This window comes from Acartia tonsa, chromosome 3 (assembly GCF_053477335.1).
Source record: "Acartia tonsa isolate MP-2025a chromosome 3, ASM5347733v1, whole genome shotgun sequence".
Classification (NCBI taxonomy): domain Eukaryota; kingdom Metazoa; phylum Arthropoda; class Copepoda; order Calanoida; family Acartiidae; genus Acartia; species Acartia tonsa.
This window is the reverse complement of record NC_137262.1, coordinates 27,649,857-27,670,413: the sequence shown is the minus strand read 5'-3', so window position 1 is coordinate 27,670,413 and position 20,557 is coordinate 27,649,857. Positions and strand designations below refer to the sequence as shown.

The window sequence follows — 20,557 nt, the reverse complement described above, 5'->3', positions numbered from 1 at the left end:
TTATAAACGGCTTTCAACGGGGCTAAAAAAACTAGTTTTAATCTTATGATTGTACATTTCTATATTCGTAGAAAACTGGATATAATACGATGCTAGACATAGTTTTTTCGTATTCATGAGAACCGGTTCCTATCCACCGGATTCGAATGAATACGAGAAATAATATTACCTAACAAATATACTCTAAGAGTAGTATACAACTTTCTGCTGGAAGGATTTAGTCAGTCAGTCAGTGAGGGAAGCGGATACTTCTAGAGTTAAATCAGTTTGGCAAGTTTTTAAACATTTAGCGCCATGGTGCATATATGTTACAGACAGAGGGACAGATAATCTTACAAAGTGGGAGAACCTAGTCTTTATGGAATTGTCTTAGAAATAAGTTAATCATCGCATTACAAATAATGTTCCTGTTCGTATTAAGATAATCTAATAGTACAAAGTTGAATCACGTTCCTTATTTGGAATTCAAAACCAAGGCTAGTAAATTTGGACAGTACTTGTATGAATACTCATAGTTGAATTTTAAATTCTATAATGTAAAGTAGTATAAGCTTTTTGTCTAAATCTGAAGATCTTAGAAAATTCTGGTTCGAAATGTTTGGATTTTTCAGGGAAACATCAAGGGGTATTTTTCTTCTATTTTTCTCTATAGGCTAGGAGCGAAGCAACTAGTTTTTAATAATAGACAAGCATAACAAGGATACTCCACTAAAGAAGCTCAGCTTAGTTATGATAACAAATATATTATTTTCCCGAGCACCATTGTAAAGGAGAACCATATCTGTTTGCAAGATCTTTCGTTACAAAAAGACAGAAAGACTCACAGATACCCTGTTACTTTCATAAAAGGATTGAGTTATTGCATAGTCCGAAATTGTCTGCCCAAAATGGAATTGTGACGTCATACTGCCTATGTATACCTTCCTTGCATGCATGGATACTAGATAGTCCTGACAACATATTAGTATTACATTAATAAGAGTGGAGCAAAACCAAATATTTATCTGTCCACTATTCTATTTACATTTTAGGTAATTTATAATATTTGTACAATCTTTAAATGTTATTTGATAAAGTTTGTTTGTTTCTAATTATTTTTTACTATTATGTATAATTTTATTGTATATTTTATTTCTTAAAAAATAGTTTATACAAAATGTATGATTTTATTGTTAGGTGAAGTTTTTAAACCAAATGATTTATCCTGTCTGTTAAAATTTTGCTCTTAAACTGATTTAGTTCTCCATCTAAAAGAAGTTTCATGTAGCTTCCGGGATGGTTTAAGACTAGTTTTCCTTCCCCTTTTACACTTTTTAGATGAACTGAAAAAAAAATTAAAAATATGTTAGAAAATCACAAAATTTAAAGGCTAGTGCCGCAGTCACAAATAGCTAAAAGTCGGTTAGATTTATTTGAAATGAAATTTTAGAACAAAAAAAATTATTATTTTTTTGAAAATTTGCTAACATATCTTTTTTAGCTAGAGTGTAATCTTAGGTCTTGTTACGCACTTGCGTTACGCCTTAGTTGAAAGTCTTAGCTCAGGCCTACCCAACATAATGAGACAGAGTGCCTGTGTGTATGAAAAAGAAAGTGTGAGTCATATATATGATTTTGTATTCATTGAACAGCTGTGTTTAGTTTATTAATTTAAATGTTGAAACTCAGTGTTTTTAAATAAATTTCAACAGTATTTCAATGACTTTTAGTTAGAGTTCAGTGATGGTTAAAATAAATCATAAAATTTTTTTTAAATATGTTTTTCTTTATTTCTATAAAATCCTTTCTCTTTTTTTTCAGGGAAGGAAGAGACATTGGATTATATTATTTGCAAATTTAAAATTCAAACTATTTTTATGGATGTAACAATTGAAAGTTAGATTCTTAAGAAAATGTATCCTTTTAATTATGTAATCACTACGTCTGAATGGTTCGTGTAAGTTTTTTCTTGATAAATCTGCTTTAGAATTTTCTCAAGCAATTATCATTTTTTTAAAGGAAAACTTTCATTAGTTTGCTTTTATATACCAATTGGTGAATATATTGGTGAAAAATTGGGATCAACTGCAGTTCACGGTAAAATATTCCTAGTAACGAATATTTCCTAAAATCAATGAATTTTAAAGGCTGCTAGCTGCCAAACGGCTGGACATACAGATCATGCCCGCACACCATTTTAAGCGGCATAAGAAGGCCTACAAATAATCTGTAATAGCCATAAATCAATAATGCATAATTATATCGCAGTGCAGAGAAATGCGCGAAAAAGACATATTTTACGCATTTTTTCTTCAGTGAAGCTTTCCCTGTGAATCAGTGGATCTTGGTTATTCCGGATTATTTGTAGGCCTTCTTATGTCGCTTAAAATGGTGTGCGGTTATGATCTGTACGTTCAGCCGTTTGGCAGATAGCAGCCTTTAAAATTCATAGATTTTTGGAAATATTCGTTACCAGGAATATTTTACCGTGAACTGCAGTTGATCCAAAAATTGTTTTAAAATCATTAAGGCATAGAACAATGGATTATAAATTGATTATGAAACCCAATGATAAAAAAGAAAGTTAATAAGTTATTTGCAATAATTGGTTGAAAAGTTTAGACAATGCATAAAGAAAAATTTACCTTGAGGGACAACGCTAGTTTAATTTTTATGATTAGCAAATGAAGTGAATAAAACCAATAATGAACCATATATTTATATATTTTTTTTCAGAAAAAAATACTCATGATATTTAGTTATAAACATTGAAAGAAATATTACAAAATGCCTCATACAAGGTAAGCCAATTTTCCCTGCAATTTTTTTATTTAATCAAACTTAAGCTTACTTGAAAAGTCGTCTTCTGTTTTGAAAAAAAAATAGTTTATGATTGTTTGTCAAAAAGTATGTTATCTTAATTACACTAGCGGCTACGTCCATATATGCCTCTAGGGGATTTGAGGTATTAAGGGGTAGGGGGGAGTCGATCCCTTCATTTTCCATTTTAGATTTAGGTCTTTGGAAGGTTTATAACTATTTTGGGTTAGATTACATTCAACCTCCCAAAAGAAAACGCGCCCTAAAAATAAGCCAACAATATTTTTATATATTTTTCTTTTCAAAACTTAAATGTACAGTGGATGATCGCCCATGTCTTCTCTCCTTAATAAGCCTCTAAGGGCGTAACAGCTAGTTTTTGATAATGTATTAACTTAAATTCGCTTTTGAAAGGCAAAATCGTTCCTTGTTTTTGAATAAATAAGCATAATCAAAAATAAGTTGGACATACCTATTCTCCGATGAGGTTATCATAATACCATATGTTTTAAAATCAAGTGTATTTGTCTTTTTTGTAGTGCTACTCATACTGAAGGATGCCAGTGTTGCTGCTTCCATTTCGGTTGCTTTGGGGGATGGAGGTAACAATTCATTTTTGGATTAGAGATTCCAAGAAGGATTAGACAATAGGCATCATATAATTATATAATATATGTATATATATCCGCATCCGCTCGTCGTCGGGAAGGTGATAGGTTCGAATCTCGGTCCGACACCGCGTCATAACTACAGACGTTAAAAATGGTTCCTACTGCTGCTATGTCAGGTGCGCGACATAAATAGTAAGAGTAGGGGGAATGCCTTGGCCCAAAACAGGCGCAACTCACTACCATGCACAGTTAGGACTTCTCAGACAAAGGTCGTGCAATCAAAGGGTTGGTTGTCTGATGGGCATAATGGACGCTTTACACCGCAATCATAGGGCTTAGGGCTGACAACCCTATCCCATATCAATAAAAAGCCACATTGTTACAGAAACACTGACAAATTGTCAGCGGCCTATGCTCCCCCTGTGGAGTGAAAAGGGCTTGTTACTGTGTTTACTGTTTTTATATATATTTACATATGTGTTTTCCTTTTCATCTTAAATGTTTAATTGATCAAATTCTAAAATGGATATATATTTCTCTTTTAGACTACCTATGCCAAGGCCCTGTGAAAGAATACGTCACATGGTAAGTTTGTCATGTTTGTAAATTTTTCTTTAATTTAAAAGACGACATTTTATAACAGCGTTACATTTAATCATATTCTTGTATCATACTTATTTAACCATAACATTGCATGGTATTTACATATTTTTTCAGAGATATAGGCGGATATACGGGGCAAATGATCTATATTTCATTTTTTGGTTCTCGGACTTTGGGTACTAGAGCTAACTTTGCTTATTATGGATCATTTTAAAGAACTATTAATAGCGCAAAATGCCGCTAATAAAGTTGTTACGCTCCTAGCAGGCCAATTTAATTTTAAAAAGAAACTTATATTTTTTTCAGATTCATAGTGGACGAGCTATAAGAAACATTTTCAGAAACTGTGTTAGATAAACTTGTATTAATCAGAAAATTTATCATTTTGTGATTAAATTTTTTTATAATTTTTTTACAATTTTATTTATCCTTCCATCTATTTATTGTAACAAACTACTTACATAACAAAGAAATCTATATCCACAAGTAGCGCAGCATTAATATAATTTAAGAATTATTTTGCAAGCATTGTTAATACATAACTAAATATTTCATTTAAGTAATTTATAATTATTTTTTTAAAATTCATTAATAAAAAGTATATGTAACAATTTTATACAAATCTTTTGACAGGCTTTTTTTAGAATAAGGTCTTTCAAGCTTTTTTTGCGGGGGGGGGGGAGAAAAGCGGTAAAACCCATTATATTATTAAATGGGTACTGGGAGATTAACATCCACTTTCCGGCCCATCACTTGGTCGTCTATGGTTTGACGTACCTTTTATAGCTTTAGAGTAGTTGCGCTTTAAACATATGAAACAAAGTATTTTAATTATGCTAATAATGTATTTATTGTTATATAAATATACATTAAATAAAAATTAACAATTTTTCTAATTCTTGTTTTCATTATAATACAAATGCCCATATAAAAAGTATTGTTAAACAATTACCTACAGTTTTTCTTTAAACAAAATCTCAATCGGTCTTTTTAGGCAACTAAAAAGAACTTGAGCAAAAAACATATTTTGAGCGGATTATTTCTAATTATTGCACAATTTAAACAAAAAAATATACAAATCCCAAAAAGGCTGTGTTGTGTCGAATTCGCTAATGTTATCCTTGTTTTTACGAAGTATTCACCGGAGTTTGTTAAATAATAATTCACCGGTAACAATCCAATGGTTTTCTTCTTCAAATATTAAAGTATTTATAAACCAGGGAGAGAGAGGGCATTTGACTGAAAATTATAATTTATATGAAAAAGTATGAAAAGATTGCCACTTCTTTAGATTGCATTTAGTGGTTGAAACGTTTGGCCACCAATACAAATCAAAATTTAATAAAAGTCCCCAAAGTTGTTTAGCCAATGAATTAGAAAACGTTATTATAATACTTTGGGACTTATTAATAGACAGCCCAATGTTCCCTCCTTCCCTGGTGGTAACCCCTTCCCCTCTTTACTTTAGTTCTGCATTGCTATACATTTAGTAAAAGGAAAAAGGTAGGGCTCGGCATTTGCGTGTAAACCTCAGTGAAATCATCATATAATAACTTTAAAATTCAGCTTGATGTCTAAACCTGTTCCTAGACAGACAATACATCTTTTCGGAAACTTTTATTTTGCAAACAAGCGGGATTAAGTTTGAGGCTTCAGCACGGCTGAAACGCGACTGCCGAGCCCTGGCTTTCTATGTCTTCAACAATATCTAAGAATCATGAATAATAATGAATATTGTTATCTAACTAAAAAAAGTGTTATAAAAATTGTTTCTTATTTGTATTTGTAGGGTAAATAGGGCCTTCTGGATTGAAGGGATGGGTAAAAAGGTTTCCAGCCACGTCCACGGTCAAACTCAGACAATCTAAAACATAAAGTAAGTAATATTTCAAATGAAAGTATGAACTGTCAACGGCTTTATTCTAAGTGCCTAGGTACCATTATTCTTTTTATTTTTTATATCATAGAAAATTATTGTGAGAGGAGTTTTTCGAGTTTTAGTGTTGCTTGCCTTAGGTTAGGTTTTAGTGAGAACAGGGTATTCTATAGGATTAGGACACTGCAGACATAGGTTAAGATATAAAGTCTAGCCAGTTTAAACTTCTTTTAATAAACGCTTTAAAAACGTTATGGGAAAATGAAATTGGGATAAATTCCCTCGGGTCTACTCTAAACTTTGTCCATACGTCTGTAAAACAGCGGTTAAAAATAGTTATTTCTTTCATCGTATTATAAACGGCTTTCCGCGGATAAAGAATGTACAATTATAAGATTAAAACCAGTTTTTTAGCCCCGAGGTGCCGAATATTCGTTGAAAGCTGGATCTAATACGATGCTAGACATAGTTTTTTTGTATGGATGAGAACCGGTTCCTATCCACCGGATTCGAATGAATATTAGAAAAAAACTTTACCTAATTGCTCTGGCGCTTCCTAATCTCCCAATATATACTCCATTCCTAAAAAAGTTCAGTTCAACACAGGGATATTAAGGGATAAGACGATGTACGATAACTTGAAGTACAACAACCCCAATGATAATCGACAAAAGTAACTTTTATGTAGACTCATGCCATTGGTTGAATTAAAAGTTTGTAAAACCAAAATGAGGATTTAATAGAAGTTGCTTAAAGTTTTGAAGCCAACGAATAAGAATTCATGTAAATGGAACTTTAACTTACTGTCCAATGTCAATTCACTTTTATTTAAAACCGAAGCATTTTGATAACCAAGGATGTTTTTTAAAACTTTTTTTACTACAATTTTTAATATAATACAATAATCCTCTTCATACAGAATTTAGTTTTAGTTTTTTGAATATTATTCCTTGCAGAACAGGGTAAAATATCATAAGCAAAGTACATCTCTATAATCAAGTCCTAAAAATGGAAGTATGTCCTTGAACAATATCCTTTAATTGTGCAATTTTGCAAGAAATGTATTTTCAATTACTTTTTATTAATATTCTGCTTATTTGATTCTATATTCAAAGTATACTGTTGTCCCACAGTCTGATTTTAAAGCTTCGCTTTTATGGATGTTGTCATCTTTGTTAAAAATGTATTTGATAAATGTAATTGGCAAAACGTTAACTAATCTTATTTCAAGTGTTTTATGTTTCATTAAAAAGTGACAAAATAATGTCATTAATTTAACGATTTAACAAATTAAATAATAACAGAATTATTGCCATTGGTGCAAGACATAAATCAAACAAGAGTGACAATATCCGTTTGTTTTAATATTCAATCATTAGAGTAACAGAATAGAGGGGGAATGAATTGTATGTAACTCTGTCCACAGGACTGGCACCTTTTCCTGAATTTTTAATTGTATCTTTAAAATTAAGCTAATAGCGTCGGAAAATAAATACAGTAGAGTCCTTAAACAGAACAGAAAGAATTTTGCTGGCAGACAAAAATTAAGTCAAATTGAGAACAAAACAAGACAAGCAATATTTAGTAAAAATAAGATATTTCTCAAGGGCGTGCAAAAGGTTTTGGCCGGGGTAAAAGTGCTCAAAGAAAGTTTTATCAACATAAAAAGTTAATTGTACTCATTAGAATAATACCTTGTTATGTCAATTTTGATTACTTTTCTTTAATGCCATGGCATAAAATAGATATAAACCATTTTAATTAAATACATATCGATAGAATATATTATAGATTTATCAGCAGCGATGCTAATGTATAGTTTACCCTGCCCGTTAGAACTTCCGTAACACTATTGGGGGTCTACACATTGTTTAGTCTGTCTGGTGTTAGTGCTTGAAAAGACATAAACTTTATTTTTTAAAGGTTTCGTGATTTTCTACATTTTATATTTTGTAGTGAACATCTGCTCTTTAACTCACTTTGTGCCTCGCTAATTGTGGATGTTATCATCTTTACTTTTATTAATACAAAAGGCAAAAAATTAATGTTAAACTGAGTTTTTATTAATGTTTTGCGGACATTTATCACAGAGATATAATTAGACATTAGATGAGTTTCATCTTTTTGATAAATGTTTTATAATTAATCTCTACCCCGTTCACTCTTCCTTTTCCGTAATTTTGTGTAGCTTAGCTACTCTATAATCAAGGCATGACATTCCGTCTGTACGTCCGGGAATTCAGCTGAATAATGTCTTTTTGAGATTTCTTAAAACACGGAGCTTAATAAATTCTGTGGATCACTGATTTTAACTGACATTCTTTGGAAAATGACATTAGAATCTAAAAGGTTCACTCTTTTGTTTACTTTTATTAAATCTTAAATAAATTGCAAAACCTAACACTATCCATACTTTTTCACCAAGAAATAACTTTACCAGAGTGGTAATTTTTCATGTCTTGTTTGATTTTGAAACAATCAAATATCAATCACGAAACCTCTCAAAAATGTGAACTTAAAGCCAACCCCCCCCCCCCCCCTTTCAATTGTAGTATTAAGAAAAAAAAGTTTGGGCACCCAGGGAAAACCAGTAAGTCACACAGCAGCGCCGCCTATTTTTTGGTATATTGGCTATTTCTCTTGGGATGGTGGTGGTACCCTCTTCCAAAATATTAATGAATCTTCTTAGGACCTATGAGAAGCTACACCTTAAAGTTGAAACATATTGGTTCAGCAGTTAGAGAGATCCTTAAGCACAGACAGACAGACAGAGATCTCTACTTTCTTATAAAGATTTACCTATCAACATCCTTTTCCTTTGGACACTGTAGACACTCCATTAATGAGGAACAACCTAAAAATATTAATTTTTTTCTCGTATTCATTCGAATCCGGTGGATAGGAACCGGTTCTCATCCATACGAAAAAACTATGTCTAGCATCGTATTATATCCAGCTTTCTACGAATATAAAAATGTACAATCATAAGATTAAAACCACTTTTTTTAGCCCATGCCTTCGGCATCTCGGGGCTAAAAAACTGGTTTTAATCTTATAATTGTACATTTATATCTGCGGAAAGCCGTTTATAATACGATGCGAGATATAACTATTATTCCTTATTTTGAATAAATATGTTTAACTGTCTTTCTTACAAATTATCATATAAGTAAGTTTAAATCTAATTATTTTGTATTTGAGTATTTAGTTACTCAGTTTCAAGTAGCTGTTCAAGCATCTATCCAGTAATTTGGTGCTATCCCTCAAAGAGCATTTCGAGCACTGAACACTGTCTCGCCAACTTATTTTTATAAATGGTAAATAAAGGAATGTGTCTATACTATACCTGCGGTGCCCTATTCCTGCCAAGCTACACAGTACCCAATATAACATTACCTGAACTTTCCTAAAGAATAAATAAAATTTTCTACAAAATTTATAGATTACCTGTACAGCCAATTTCTTGAAAACTAAATCCTTGTGCAAGTTTAAATCTAAACAAAGAATTAAGAATTTATACAGAAATATTATACCGAAATAAAAAAATACAACCTAAACAAGAATATCAACACCCATAGACATCAAAGCTAATAAATATTTAATAAACACTGACGTTCATACAAAGTAAGTTATAGGTTAGATACTTTTAAGGCTATTGGAATCTTTTTTTAAAATATTTAAATCTATCTTTCATATAAGACAAAAAATTACATTTCTCCAACTAAAAAAAAATATTAAGAAGGTAAAATGAGGGGGAGAAAAAAATGAAACCAAGAGAGAGAAACGATAAATAGATATAGATAAATAGAGAGATATAGAGAGAAAGATAGAGACAAAAAAAAACAGAGGGAGAGAGATAGAGATTGATAATAGTAATTTAAAAGGTTATGTAAGCAAAAACAAATAGAATTATATTGAAAATAAAAACCTATTAAGAACTCATCTTTGTTCTAAGAAATAATTTTTAAATTCTCAAGTCATGGTAATAGATATGCTATTACTTGGATGTTACACCATATTTTCATATTCTTTAATAAAGACAAACTCGAAGCGGGGTAAAATAACGATAACCTCCATCTATCCCATTTACCCCATCACCTCCTACTTGATGCACGAATTGGCCAGTAGTTGAATTTCATGTTAGCAATCTAAATTGAAAACAAATTTTTACCTGTTAATACATCCACATTTTATATATCCATTATTAAGACTGGTACATTTATTGTCTTTAATTTAATCCTGCCCAATAAAACCAGGGAGGAAAGGGATATTGGACAGTAAATTAAACTGATCACTTAAGTTTTATTCATACGTTCTTTCATTTGTTAGCTTAAATTTGTTGGGACTTATATCTAATCTTGATATGTTATTACATATTAAGTCTAAACTTTTCCACCTATTGTTTTAATCTACAGAAGGGATAATTTTGTTATTCATAATTTGGATGGCAACATAATTCATTGTTTATTGTCTTTACCGTTTGATTATTGGCAGAATACTGTTGCATACGATAAAAATATAAACCCAGCAGGGGCGTCCAAGCTTTTTATTTTGGGGGGGTAATTCGGTTTTGGGGGGGTAAAATGGCGCGCGAAGCGCGCCGCAAATTTTTTTTACCCCCCCAAAATTTTTACCCCGGGTTAAAATTTGCTTGGGGGGGGTAATTACCCCCCCTGAAATCTGTTGGCAGGGGTAAAATTTGTTTACCCCCCCCAAAATTTACCCCCGGGGTACAATTTTTTGGGGGGGTAATTTAAATTTTATCAAAAATTTCGTATTAAAAATGCGCGCGAAGTGCGCAAAATTTTTTTTGTTAGAGATTTTCTATTTTGGGGGGGGGTATTTACCCCCCCAAAATTGTTTGGGGGGGGGGTAAATACCCCCTCCTAAATGGTTGGGGGTGCCTACGGCACCCCCAGGGTAGGGGTAAATTTGAAATGGGGGGGGTAATCGCCCCATTACCCCCCCCCCCCTTGGACGTCTATGAAACCCAGCTGTCATTATATCTTAAACAGCCGCAATCATTCCCTAGATTAATGTTTGGACAAAGCCTGCTGCTGAGCCCTGATATCAATTAACTAGCCTCAAAACATAAGAGCCTTTCTTACTTCATAAAGATAAGCAAAACTCAGACAGAAAATCTGCCAAATTAAAAAATGGACACTCAAAAATTTGGTTTTATTTTAATACAATATTACGTGATACGACTATTTTACTTTAAGTTTCAATCATTTAAAAAATAAGATCGTAGAAAAAAATATATCTAATTGATAACACCAAAATAGAATGTGTAAATCTTAATTTGAATAAAATAAAGTTACAGATAGTCCTTTAAGATTCGTGCAAAATATTGAGTAAAATCAAGCTAGAAAACAGAAAACCAGTATTTTTGTAAAAAAAAACAACATTTAATCTGACTTTAAAGTTGCGCATCTGCTTACTAATAGGTCAGATTGTGCTAAGTCATATTAAAATTTTACTAACAAATTTAATTTTAACAAAGTGGAAAAGAATGTGGATTTTTTGATATTACCATAAACAAATGAAAAACTAAAGAAAGTTTGTAGACATTGTTTGTTAGTATAATCAAAACAAGATTTGAACAAAAACAAAACGAAAGATTTCAAGTCTACAAATAGCAGAACAAAACTTATATCAAAATGAGAAAAAAGACTTGAAGGATAGATAGACAAATATATATTGATATGACAATTACAGATATAACATAAAAGATAAATGACTAAACCTCTACATATATGAATTTCTTTTGTAGCATGATTGACAGACTGACGGACTAAGTAGGTTTATATTAGATATGTATTAAAAAGTCTTTTTTTAATAGCAGCCTAAAAATGCTAAATGTTATCAATTGCGTTTAAGATTTACTGGCGGGCCGCCAGACAAAGTGAATTTTAAATTGCTTTGCTAGTATAAGTTATACTTAAAAAAGAATTTGAATCATGTACATTCATAGCGTTACAAACTGTTGGATGGACAGACGGAGTAGCTTCGCTTAGTAAAAAGTTCTACGTAGAAAAGGATTAGAATCATGTACAGACAGAAGGACAAAGTGAATAGAGTAGCTTTCGCTAATGAAAAGTGCTACTCGAACCCAGTAAAAGTGTCGGACTGATTATGACGTAAAAAAAATAATTAGCCAATGAGAGGCCACTATAAATTTTACCATTGGTCTATAATTGCCTCTCATTGGCTAATTTTTACGTCATAATCAGTCCGACACTATTACTGGGTTCGTGCTACTTGCAAAAGAATTAGAAACATGTACAGACAGAAGGACAAAGTGAAATATAGAGTAGCTTCACTAGTAAAAAGTTCTACATTCAAAAGAATTAGAAACATGTACAGACAGAATGACAAAGTGAAATATAGAGTAGCTTCGCTAGTAAAAATTTGTACTTACAAAATAATTAGAATCATGTTCAGACAGAAGGACAAAGTGAATTATAGAGTAGCTTTCGTTAATGAAAAGTGCTACTCACAAAAGAATTAGAATCATGTACAGACAGAAGGACAAAGTGAAATATAGAGTAGCTTCACTAGTAAAAAGTTGTACTTACAAAAGAATTAGAATCATGTACAGACAGAAGGACAAAGTGAAATATAGAGTAGCTTCACTAGTAAAAAGTTGTACTTACAAAAGAATTAGAAACATGTACAGACAGAAGGACAAAGTGAAATATAGAGTAGCTTCACTAGTAAAAAGTTGTACTTACAAAAGAATTAGAAACATGTACAGACAGAAGGACAAAGTGAAATAAAGAGTAGCTTCACTAGTAAAAAGTTGTACTTACAAAAGAATTAGAATCATGTACAGACAGAGGTACAAAGTGAAATATAGAGTAGCTTCACTAGTAAAAAGTTGTACTTACAAAAGAATTAGAATCATGTACAGACCAACAAACATTCTTTCATCACTTAAATCTAAAAATTAAACAATATATGTTAATAATTATTAATTTTACTTCAAATTGGCAGGAACACGAACCCAAAGCCAACGAATATTATAAACTTAATACTGTATTAATATTTTTTTCTAATAGCACAACTATTCTATAACCCTTGCCCATCTGTTAATCTCGTTAGGCCATTTATTTAAGCTCATTTCACATACAGATTCATATGTTTTCAGTTGCTGTGTTTTTTAGTGTTACTTTGTTGTATACTTTATTTTCTTAATATGGCATAATATTATCTGTATTATTAGATAGTACTTTATTTTAACTGTATAACATTTTATTGTTTGTGATCTTTTTTAGTTTGTCTTGGCGAATTGTATCTGTGCTACTTTTGAGATGTTGATTTGTTGAAGTCTAAATTAAAACTGAGATTGAGTTACATAGATTTCGTCGACCTAAGCGAAAAAGTAATTTTAGTTAAAAAAGAGTGATTAAAAATATCTCTTTAATACAATGTTACACAAATAAAAAATAGCAAGCTAAAATAATGAAATTCTTAAGAAATAGAAGAGGGGTAATATGAATAGATATTCAATCTAAATTTTTGCATACTTTATGTTCTTGATATTTTAACCCTTCCCCTCATCCCCAAAAGATAAAAAAAATAGAAGAAGATTGTTATTTGAGTAAAATTAGCAGAAAAAAAACATTTTTTGCTGGTTTTTAATTAATACCAAATATTTGCAAAAGCTTACTACACCACTGTAAGTATAATTGGCTTGACATCTTGGTGTTCATATAAAGAAACAAAATATAAAAATGTGAATGTAAAACCCAGAAATACCTTTTTTACTATTTTATTCTGTAGAAACAGATAATGCTCTAACTTCATAATAATATGTGCCCTATCAACCTAATAAAAAATATGTCTTTTGACGGAGATATGGAAAGTGTCATGTGTGACGTCATAAAAATACGTCTAAATCCATCTCTTTTTTAGGGGTTTCCTTACCTAGTTCTCCTCTCATCCTTCCTCTCTGGACTTACGTCACACATGACACTTTCCGTATCTTCTATGACTATATGTAAGTACCTAAAGATCTCACAAATTGCTAGAACTATAACTTATCCCTGCTTTTAACCCCAAACCTCACACAGTTATTATTATTTGAGGTAAACACAAACATTTGGGTTGAAAAAAACAGTACCCAATTTTAAAAATGGGTAATCATTTTCAATAATTTAGGTTTAGTAATTATACTTGTAAAACTAATTTAATTATACCAAATAGACAAAGTACAATAGTAAAATAACAGATTTTAAATAACTTAATTATTTTAACAGAATTGTTTTAAATATTTAAAATATTTTTCAGGAAAAAAGTAAGAAATTTTCAATAATAAAACACCCAATTATACTGTCGAACATGGATGTTTAAATCTTAATTAAGAAAATTCTTCACAAGGAAACTATGACATACATATATGCAGCAGCCAAGTAAACCCCCGTTATTGTCGACAGACAGACGGACATAATAACAATAATGATTAAAAGTCAAAGAATAACTAAACCAAATGTGTCAGAAAAACGAACAGAGGGAAGGGATACTTATAAAATTATTGGGGATAGTCCCTTTCGTGACAACGCCTCTTAAGGGGCGCATCGTCGTATTTTCACAGTAGCTTTTGATAGGTTATTTTAGGTTAGGTTATTGCCCCCCCCCCCCCCCGCAGTGGCTAGAAATAGGGGAAAGGGTACTGTGAAAATACGACGAAACGCCCTTAAGAGGCATTGTCACGAAAGGGACTATACCCAATAATTAAGCAGCTTCACTACTAAAAATAGTTCAATGAATACATAGAAAGACACAAAGATGTGTGTATTATGTCAGGGATGTATGGGAGGTGACATTTGACTGTAAATTACACTGGTACATAATGTTTTACTGCAAAGAATCAAAAACTTTTTTCATCGAATTTTCATTGGTTGATTCTTAACTAGTACTGTCCTAACTTTTCAACCAATAATTCAATACAAAGACGAAGTAATTTTATTTTATATAAATTTATAATTCACAGTACTATCATAAGATTCCTGGTATTATGTAGCTTGCAAAAATATAATTTATAAAGCGTAACATGCATTAATGATCATTTATTTGACTTTTTGCCAAAAAAAGTAATATTTCATTTTAGTTGTTGCACATTTTGTCTTGTATAGAGTACAATTTTTATTATTTATTATAGAAACACGGTATTTTAAGAAGAGAAGATACTGTAAAAATCATTATGGTTGTCTGTCTGGATAATACAGATAGACAACTCATATTTTTGTTAAGAATTCCCTGATTAATGAACATTTATTCATAATTCATTTTATTTCTAAATAAAAAAAATATTTATATATGTTAATGGTTTCATAGGCCCTAAAAAATTTAATACATAATTTCAGTTGTCCGTCCGTCTCTTAGTTTAAGTTGATATTTCATGAAAATATTGTTGATCGCTATCTAGAGATGGCATTAACCTTGTTAATATTCTGTTCACTTTTCTTTCATTTACTTCAGATAAAACATTTGAAAATAAGTTTTTAAGTATGAGTTTGGTAAGGTAAAAATCCAAATATAATAGTTATGTAAAAGTGCAGAAAAAAAACCTTAAAAATTTCCCAATGAAAGATATTTTGTTATGCGAATTGAAAAATAAAATGATACCATACAAACAGCAGCTGTAAGGCTCAGGGAAATCAACCTTTTTTAATTTTAAAAATCAGTTGAAAGTCTAAAACTGACCCAAACATGGCCATTCCTGCATACATGCACAGGAAAGCAGAGATATACTTAGAATAAGAAAAGTAAAGCTTTATAGAACACGTGCTGCGAGTAAAAATATACAAAAAGAGACTCACAAACAAAAATTATGGTTTTTAGTGTTTACGTGCCCTTTTTAACTTTGCAAAAAACTCACATGAAATAGCATAATTTTTGGCAAAATATAAATGTGCAGTGCAATTTATTTGCAGAGATGACTGTCAACAAAATTTGCTGACGCTCTGCAATCAAATTATACATCATTGTTCATATTTATGAGCTGAATTAATCTTTTAAATTCTATCATCAACTAAGATTGGTTGCTTATCAGTTTGTTTGTCTTTAAAGAGAAAGAGAATGAAGAACAAAAAGACATTTTGACCCAAAGTTATCTTATTTTTAGTAAAAAAATGATTCAATAATCTCCATAGGGAATTTTTCTCAAAACTTTTGGGAGATTTTATATTTTTTTCCGAAACAACGAAAATATGAAGGTACTATAACTTTAATGGCAAATAAATAAAACATGGCATCAAATAATCTTAAATTCTATCATTTAAGTTTGTTTGTCTTTTGAGATCTTAAAAAGGACATGATAAAAGAAAGCAGATACAGGGAGAATTTTTCAAAATAATACTTTTATGGCATTTAAATAAAAATAGACAAAAAAATATGAACTTTCCCAAGATACTTTAAAAAAGAAAAGAAAAATCTATCGCAGAGAAATAGAATTAAACAAAATTAAAATACTCCATGAACCCATTTCTTAAACTTAAAATTTAAAAATCATGATGCTGTCAAATAAGGCATTGTCCTTCTTGATAAGAGATGAATTGATAACAAGAAATATTGTATTCATAAGTAGCGCAGCAATAACAATCCTATCCCAGTAAATATTAACTAAATTATTACTCAAGAATGATGAAAACTATCAATTTGAGTTAGATATATCAGTTAATTTGAAACAATTTTTTTAAAAGTCTTTGAACATAAGTTTAAGTCTTACCAGGGAGGAAAGGGATATTTAAAAATTACCCAAAGTTTAATAACAACGTTATGTTATTTGATGGCTCAAAAACTTTGGATACTTTTAATGAATTTTGATTGGTTGGGTCAAAACTATTAGTGTTCAAATTTTTAACCAGCAATTTTTAACAGGGTTAATTTTGTTTATCATTCTTGGAAATGTATATCAATTTATCGTTCATTGTCTTATTCCTTAAGATCCCTGAGTCTTATAAAGACAATATCCATCACCAAAGTAGCAGCGCTAATAAAAAGCATTACTTTTAAAAATTCTGACAAATTTGAAGTGGCTGTCATTTAAAAGAGATGGCTAAATGTCAACTTCACATTATCTCGACAATTTATCAAAAAAATTTATTAATTTGCTGCACAGGATAATTAAATAAGTAATTACCCTTTCCACCTTATGGCTTAGAAACTGATTAATATCCGCTGGATTAGAACAGGTTCTCAAAAATACTAAAAATCAGGTATAGTATCATATTTTTTTTACGAATAGTAAGAAGATCTTTTAATGCCTTTTTATAAAATGACGTCACTTAGGACACTTAGGCCAAAAGTTTTAATATTTATCCCCTTTTTTATAGGCAATATTAAGAGCTTCAATTTTATTATTTGTTAAAAAATAGTTAATTCAAACTACAAAATTAATTTTAAAATTCAAGAAAATGAAAAAATTAGCAAATAAGTAACTTATCATAACTTCGAATGCATTTATATATCCTTTTACTCCTTATAATTCCACATTTTAGGGTAATTTAGAAAAAAGTGCAGTTGCACAATGTTCTGTAATATGGCCATATTAATTCAACTAAATGTCAAACAGATTGTTATTATAACTTTATTTCAACAATTTGTGGATATTAGCTGGGTTTTTTAGACTTCTATGACTTCCTTAATAGATGCATTTTTTAACAAGCAGAATTAAAATCAAAGCGCAATTACTTTCTCTTTAAAAGTCCTCTATTTTTAAAGATATTGTATTTTTGGATATATGGTGTCAAGTTTCTAGTAGTCCTATTCAAACAGCTTTTTATTTAGGGAGGGAGAGGACATTAGGCTGTTTATAATATCCTATCCTTAATCTTTGGCTTAAAAAATTTGAGGACTTTATTGAATTTGATTGGTTGGTTAATTAAGCTGAGTGTCCAAACGTTAATTGTAATATACAGAAAGAATAATTTTGCATAGTTCATTGGGGGTGTACATTAACTATTGGCCATTGTCTCATCCCTTTAGATCCCTATTTTATTAGTCTATAATTTAATTGGTAAAAGCAATTATAGTAAAAGCTATTCAGTATTATTTTCTAAATTTAAATGAATAGAAATTGAATAAGCAATTTGAATTAATGAAATTATTTAAAAATCTATGTTTCCACTGTGATGACAATTTTGTAATCAATGAAACGTGGCAAATGATATTTAAAATAAAAGCCTAATGCACTTTAATCTTTGTCAACATCGACATTTATCCCAAGATAATATTTTATTTTTTATCGTTTTGTTTAATCTATCTATGTATATATCTTTTAATTTATATTGTAATTAAATAGTGAACTTAGATATAGAGACAATTTCTATACACAAAACTTCTTCTTAATATTTAATCGAATAGCTTGAAATCTGCCTGCAGACTTCTTCAATAGCTGTAAGATATTAATTTAGGTGATTTAAATGAAAAACATGGATGACAACATCCATAAGTAGCGAAGCTCAAAAATTATGGATGGATATCCGGAAAAATTAACTATAGAGCAGTATCATAAAAAAATATTAAACTAAAAAAATCATGAAACCTTGTAAGAACGGACAGACGGACGGACTTTTCTAATTATAGAGTAGCTTTGCAGTAAGTGTTAGTCTCTATTGCAATAATATATTTCCAGCTTTTAATTCATTTACTATTTTTTCAAAAATGCTTGTGGAAAAGAAAGACAAGATTTATAAAAAAAAAACGTTATAAAGTTTCAGAATAAATAATAAAACAATAATGATGCAATAAAAAGTAAGACAGAATAAGTTGTTTAAAATATTTAACTAGAAATATAAAAATGAAATATAAAGATTTTTTACTTTTAATTGAAATATTAAAATAATGCAAATAAAAAGGGAGAGGGCGTACGTTTAAGGGAAGATCTAAAAAACTTTCTTAATACAATTAAAGCTTTTTAGAAATTACAATCACACATCCAAATATGATAAATTTGATAAATATTGTTTAATTGCTTTCAAACCTTAAATAGTTCATAAGCCATTAATAGATAGATAAATAAGATATAAAGATGATTTTATAGCGACAATAATTAAATGATGACACAAAACTTTGTATAACAACTTGAAATAATTGAAGGCAATGACAATTCTGAAATTTGAGTGACATCCTCTTATGTCCTTTTTTTTGCAAACATTATCCTTATTCTGAAGGGCCATCCTTTATGTTTTATATAGAAACCAAAGAAACAATGTTTATCTATCTATCTCACAATGTCAATCCTTTTTTTTTTGAAAGTCATGCAATGAGGTTTCTCAAGATCAAAGCATGTGTTGCTAGGAACACAAGGATGACAACAATTGTAGAACGAATCTCAGCCAAAAACGCCTCATAAATGAAGACGCTAAAAAGGTTCTGCTTTTGAGTACATAGAAAAAAGCAGGGGTAATGCATTGGTCCAAACTATGCACAATAAGGATTTGGTCGGGCAATCAAAGTGTAGGTCGTTTGCACTATATATAAATTATATTATAGTGAAATAAAAAAATTACTTTTCACGAAATAATATTTTCTGTTGTAAAAACCAATTTATTTGACATTCTGGAAAAAAAAACTTTTATATTTTGGGCCAAATCCGAAAATAAATTCCAAGGCTACCCTATATCTAAGTCTTACATTTTCCTTTACTTCTGTTTAAGGCTATGGAAACCCTGACTCTTAGAGTAGCAACGCTTCTTTTTATATAAATAGGAAATACAATAAAAATAAAAGATGAAAGGGGGATGATGATTTTGAGAAGGGTGAACAAAAATAAGGAAAGATGATTTTGACACTTTTTTAATGTGACACATTTATTATAACTAGCTCAGCTTCTCTATAGCCAGAGTCTTCTTGACCGTCCGTCTGTATCAATTAATAAATTATCTTTAATTTTAAACATGATAATTTGTTGTTCTAAAGTAACCAATGAAAACTTAAATTAAGATACTAATAGAAATTAAAGACATTATCAAAATTTTTGATGTATTTTTCCAGTTATTTTATGATTTCAGTTTATCTTTAAATGTTACTTTATTTTTTTTATCAAAACTGATTTTTTTATACACTACTATTGGATATTATTGGAAGATTTCTGACTTTTGGTGTCATTTTATTTGCGTTCACTTTTGATTTCAATTAGCTTTAAAGGAAATATAAAGGATCAATTTGGTGGATTAAGGCATCCAGCCCTGCGGGGGTCACCTTATACTCCCTTAACCTAAACACGCATTCAATTACTATGGCAAAGTTTTAGTTTGTAACAAATCAGAAGGGATGTATTTATATAAAGAAATAAACGGCCTTCAACTTTTCTGTCGTTTTTTTTCATTGTAGCCTTAAAATGTAAAACAACATAAAATTCAATAGTTTTTGTGTCTAAATTATCATATGAAGTTGTTTATAAATATTTTATCTTTAGATAAAAATCCACCATTTAACATTATTTTTTATCCTCTGTTGAAAAGATTTTCTTTTTTATAAAGAACTAAATTCAATGTGTTTTTTAACTATAAAAAATATTTGTGCTTTAAACTTTTCCTCAAGAGAATAATACTATGTACATTAATTTCTTTGTTGCTAACAATTACGGCATGATGATGTGTTTTCTAATCCAAAATATGAAAATAAATATCTTTAAAGAAGAGAACAAGCATAGATTATA

The 20,557-nt window shown here is 30.1% G+C and overlaps 2 long non-coding RNA genes across 3 annotated transcripts in view; one reads left to right on the top strand and one right to left on the bottom strand.

Annotated features, from left to right (window-relative positions):
* The first annotated feature begins 2,696 nt into the window (after positions 1-2,696).
* On the top strand, positions 2,697-4,700 carry LOC145313797 (uncharacterized). Its single transcript, XR_013877491.1, has 4 exons — positions 2,697-2,780; positions 3,339-3,401; positions 3,956-3,995; positions 4,320-4,700. It is a non-coding gene; the product is annotated as an uncharacterized LOC145313797 (long non-coding RNA).
* A 144-nt stretch (positions 4,701-4,844) lies between these two features.
* LOC145313796 (uncharacterized) overlaps positions 4,845-20,557 on the bottom strand; it is a 31,259-nt gene continuing 15,546 nt past the window's right edge. Inside the window, exons 2-6 of one of the 2 annotated variants that reach the window (XR_013877489.1) lie at positions 12,780-12,831; positions 9,337-9,383; positions 8,689-8,743; positions 6,427-6,471; positions 4,845-5,877 (exon numbers count right to left, since the gene is read on the bottom strand). This is a non-coding gene — a long non-coding RNA (uncharacterized LOC145313796). Of the gene's footprint in view, positions 5,878-6,426; positions 6,472-8,688; positions 8,744-9,336; positions 9,384-12,389; positions 12,409-12,779; positions 12,832-20,557 lie in introns of those variants that run through there. The other variant, XR_013877490.1, reaches the window with a different exon arrangement.